A 5,429-nucleotide genomic window follows, 5' to 3' on the forward strand; every position below is an offset into this window, starting at 1 on the left:
TAAATAGGATATCATGTCTGCATCTTGTACAGCAAATAACCACTAGGAAGAGAGTATGCAATGTGTTAATGATTGAAACTGTCCTACCAATTTGATTTGAAACTGTCTCATCGCTATTTGTTTCTCAATAAAATTATGGAGAAAAAAACCAATAAATATATTCTGTGAAGTTGCAGGATATAAAAAAGTAAAGAAAACTCAAAAGCATTTCTATACTATAGCAACAAAATTTCTGAAAAAGGAATCAAGGAAATAGTCTCATTTACAATCCCAACAAAAACATAAAATATTTCTGGGAGTGTAGCTCAGTAGAAGATTCAGCATGTTCAATGCCCTGGTTTCATTCTTCAGAAGATTTAACTATAAACTGAAATGATTGTATACGAGTGTGAGTCTGGGGCCTTGGAAGGCTAATGAAGAGGCATCACAAGTTTGGGCCTAGCCTGAGCAATTTAATGACCTAAAGAGATTTTGTCTGAAAAATAAAATTAAAAATAAATCAAGAGGATAGGGATTTAACTCAGTGTGAAGACCCATGGTTTAATCTCCAGTACTACAAAGCCAATGAACTAAAAACAAAGTAAAGCAAAGCAAAGCAAAAGAATACAAAACAACAAGAAAAGCACCTTAGGGATAAATGTAATGAAGGAGGTAGAAGACCTGTGCACTGAAAAATATGAAAAATTCTGACATTGCCAGTCCTGTGGATAACCCATTTCTATTCTGAACTTCTGGACTATATTGGGTTACTTTGCTGAATTCATGCACCTTCAATATTTGAATGGCAATGGAATACCCATCTTTGACAAAAGTAAACAAAAAAGGGGTATAGAAATGAAGAAACATTTTGTAGTGAAAAAAATACACATGCAATATAGCATAGATACAATTACTTTCTCTTAGTTCCATGAGAAGAAAATTTTGAAGTAATAGTGTTTAGACAAGATGTCATGTCTACATCTTGTACTATGAATAATTACTATGAAGACAACAATATACAATGTATTAATTATTGTAACTGTCCTTCTAACCTGTTTTGAAACTGTCTCATTGCTATTTCTTTCTTGATGAAATTAATATATAAAAAAGAAAAATTGATAAAATAAATTTAAAAAGGCACAAATAAACTGCATCACTTCCTATGTCCTTGGATTGGAATAATTAATATTGTGAAAATATCCATTTTCCTTAACATGATCTAAGATTTGAATATAATCCTTACCAAGGTTCAAATGATATTTTTCACAGAAATAAAAAATCCTGTCCTAACATTTGGATGAAAACACAAAAGACCCTGAATATTCAAAGAAATCTTAAGGAGGAAAATATAAACCAATGCAAGTGGCTTTATGCTACCTGAATTCAAAATATACTCCAAATCTTTAGGAACTGAAACAAAATGGTACTGGCTTAAAAACATACAAATACTCTGATGGGGCAGTTGAGAGCCTACTAGGAAGCTGATGCAGATCCCAAATGATTTTCAATTCAAATGCCAAGAACATACAGTGGACAAAGTAGAGTCTGTTTGCTACCTGGTGTGAGAAAAATGAATATCCACAAACAAAAGAATGACATTACAGTGTACCTTTATCTTACACTGTATACATGAGAATTAATTCAAAATTGGTTAAATATTTAAATACAAAATCCTAAACTATAATAAAGAAAATCCCCAAGACATACTTCTGGACCTTGTTTTTTTTCTTTTCTTTTTTTCTTTCTTTCTTTCTTTCTTTCTTTCTTTCTTTCTTTCTTTCTTTCTTTCTTTCTTCCTTCTTTCTTTCTTTCTTTCTTTCTTTCTTTCTTTCTTTCTTCTTTTTTTTTTGAATATGGCACAGAAAGCAAATGCAAGAGGAGACAAAATAGATAAATAGGTCTATAGCAAATTAAATAGCTTCTGAATAGCAAAGGAAACAAGCAGAGATGACACAACCCACAGAACAGGACAAAATATTTCAAGTCATCCATCTATCTGATCAGGAGTCAAAATGCAAAAATATAAAGAAAACAGTTCAATGGCAAGAACATGAACATTTAATTTCTAAATAGGCAAAGGACCTGAATAGACATTTTTTAAAAGATGACATAGAGATGGCCAACTGCTATATTAGAAAATGTTTTACATCAGGAAAATGCAAATTTCAATCACCATGAGCTATCGCATCACACATTTTAGAAAGATAAATGGTGGCACGTATCAGAGAAGATATGCAGGAAAGGGAATGTGTACAAGGGTTTTGTATACTGTTATTAGGAATGTAAATTAGTTTGGCCCCTATGGAAAAAATCATGAAGGTTTTTCAAAAAGCTAAAAGAACTACCAGAAGAGTCAGCAATGCCTTCCCAGATTATATCTATGTCTATGTCTATGTCTATGTCTATGTCTATGTCTATGTCTATGTCTATGTCTATGTCTATATCTATATCTCTGGCCTGGTATCTGTCTCTATCCAATGGAATTAGTATGTCAAAGAGACATCCTCTCTATCATGTTCATTGCAGCATTATTCACAAAAGCCAAGACAGAGAATCAGCCTAAATATTGACTATACTTATGCACATGCATATATATATATATATATATATATATATCATACACATTTTTAAATGTCATACTATTTAGCCTTGAGAAAGGTAGAAAATACTGTCATTTGTAAAAACATAAATGAACCTATTTTTACAAAATAAGTCAGGCACAGAGAATCAAAATGCTGTATGATTTCACTTAGAGATGTCTGAAAATTTTGAACTCATAGATGTAAAGCCTAGAATTGTGGTTACTAGAAGCTGGTCAGGAAGATATTGATCAAAAGATACAAAACTGCAATTAAAAGGAATAAGTTTACGAGGTCTCTTGTACATGTTGTCTGTAGTTAATAACAATGTATTATATTACTGAATGCTATAGATTTTAAGTTTTTAAGTCAACAAAATAATGGGTTTCCAAAGCAGTACATGTTAATTAACTCAATGTAGCTATTCTACAACATATATATGTAATTTTATTATATTACATGTAATATAATTTTATATATAATTTTATTATACATTAATAAAATTATGTACTTGTTTATATGTGTTTGCTTTTTGAGATGGGGTCTTGCTATACAACTCAGGTTGGCCTTGAACTCATGGGGATCCTCCTGCCTCAGCCTTCAGAGTGCTAGGATTATAGGCATGCACCACTATGCCCAGTTTGCAATATCCGTATATTTTAAAACTTAATTTTGACAGTTTAATATACATGTATATTTTTAAAAGGAGGCAATCACAATAAACAATAATTGCTACAGTAAAAATATCAAACATAAAACACTAACTGTAACTGGATTTGAGAAATAAACTACTCAAATTCTCTGTGTTTATCAGAAGACTAGCACATAGGAAAGTGATTGATGTAACTACTCTTGAATTTTTGAGTCTTTGATAGAGACCCTGACATCTATTATTCCTCTGAGATTAACTAGTGAGTTTCTCACAATGTTCAGAAGGAGTAAGTGTTCCTAAGGTTTTTACTTTACTAACCCTTTAGTATTTTTCACTCCACAGGTAAAGCAGCAAAAGGGGACTCTGTTCATGGCTAGGGACATCTATTCTAATAATAAACTCAGGAGTAGAGAAATTACTAAGAGAATGTGTCTATAGTCTACTGGTGTTACCGTGACACGAATTCAAGCCAAATCTTCCATTCGTCTTGATTTAGGAGTTCCAAATACTTTTCCATAGACATTCCTGCAGATTGTTTTCCTTTTTTTTTTTTTTAATAATGGCTTTCTGTTGAATGAACATTTTATTCCTGGATTTAATTTTTGGTGTTTCTTACCTCACAGTCCTCTGATCCCTTAATTTCCCCCTCCAGGTGCTTTTTGACCAAGAAGAGTTTAGGAGTCTTCAGATCCTCAGGGAATAGACTTGTCACATTCCATGACCATGGAATCCTCAGTGTACAGCTGTCACATACATTTTAGGCTGTTTGGAGAAAGGATAGCCGTGATATCTAGAGCGATTTATGTGGCGTGTGCTCGCATCGTCAGTTCTTCTTCCATATCTGTGTGGATCTCTCTATTGCTGTGTCCCTCCCTGCTTCTTCAACAATTTGTCTTCTAATCTAATGAACTGCTGTGACGATTCACCTTCTAGAAACTGTCTGAAGCTAATGGAGCTGCTTTTCCTGCAGCTGTGAAAACAATCAGAGTACCTGGGAGTGCATACTTTGATCCCCAAGGGTGGCTTGAGGGATGATTGTGGATGCAAAACTTATGGAAGTCCAGAGCCCTCAGTGGGAACATACTGAGGTCCAGCTGGTGTGTCAGTGGTCCCTGCAGAGTTAGCCTGAGGTTAGGATTTTGACTGAGAGTGCACTTTGGTTGGCTTTTCTTCTCTTGTTGACTTCATCCTCTCCTTTGCTGGTTTCTCCTTCGAGTCCTTTATAAAATCATCACTTGCATGGGACTCCTCCCTTTAGTATCTGCTTCTTACAGAGCCCAGTCTGAGACAGCGTCATCACATTTTTCTTCCTTAGCAATGCCCAGTCTACTACTTATTCAAGAAACTTGGGTTTGTGAATTGCCTCATAGAGCTGCTGCATGGAGTCACAGTCCTGGAATCTGCTCTGCAAGCAGGCCTAAGACTGATACTGTTGTTTTTGTTTGCTTTGTTTTAAAATTTATTTATTTTGTTTATGTAGACCAAGTGAGACCTTAGTGGTACACAATGTTCTCCAAAGCAAAACAAACTCAGCAAAGCAAAATACTGTGTGTCAAATTGCTCTGATTATCTCTCTTGGGCCATGCTCTGTAAGGCTCACACTCATGTAGGTGCCTCCCCTTTTGTTTCAGCCTACAGAGAGCTCTGTGAAGATGCTTGTTGGCTTTATTGGTCTCCAAAGTTCAGTGTTTCCCTGTGTCTGAACCCATATTTTAAAACTTTATTTCAGGGCTTGCCAGATAGCTGAGCGGACTAAAGCTCCTGCTTAGGCGCTTAGGCAGATGCAGGGACTGGGATTTGATCCCCAGCGTTCAGTGCAGGCCCAGCCCTGGGGCATGCTGAGAAGGAGACTAAGAATGGGCGTGGTGGTGTGCGCCTGTAATCCAGCACTTGGGAGGCTGAAAACACGAGAGTCATGATGAGTCTGATCTATGTAGTGAGACCCTGTAGACCCTGTACTAAATATAAAAAATTTTAAAAAAGAAAGAAAATTTTACTTCAATATAAAATTACACTTTTTTTTTGTTCTGGTCTTGAAACTCAGAATTATTTTCCACATATATTCCTGAGGGCTTTGCCAATATAACTCTGAGACACATTGCATTTTTTTTTGAGTTATGAGAAGTCTTTTCTTTCTGGGTTTAATTTTGCAATATTTCTTACCTTAGAATACTTTCACATAGACTCCTGCCAGCATAACTTGGAAAGCTCTTTCGCTC

This window comes from Octodon degus, unplaced genomic scaffold (genome assembly GCF_000260255.1).
Source record: "Octodon degus isolate 3935 unplaced genomic scaffold, OctDeg1.0 scaffold00086, whole genome shotgun sequence".
NCBI lineage: Eukaryota > Metazoa > Chordata > Mammalia > Rodentia > Octodontidae > Octodon > Octodon degus.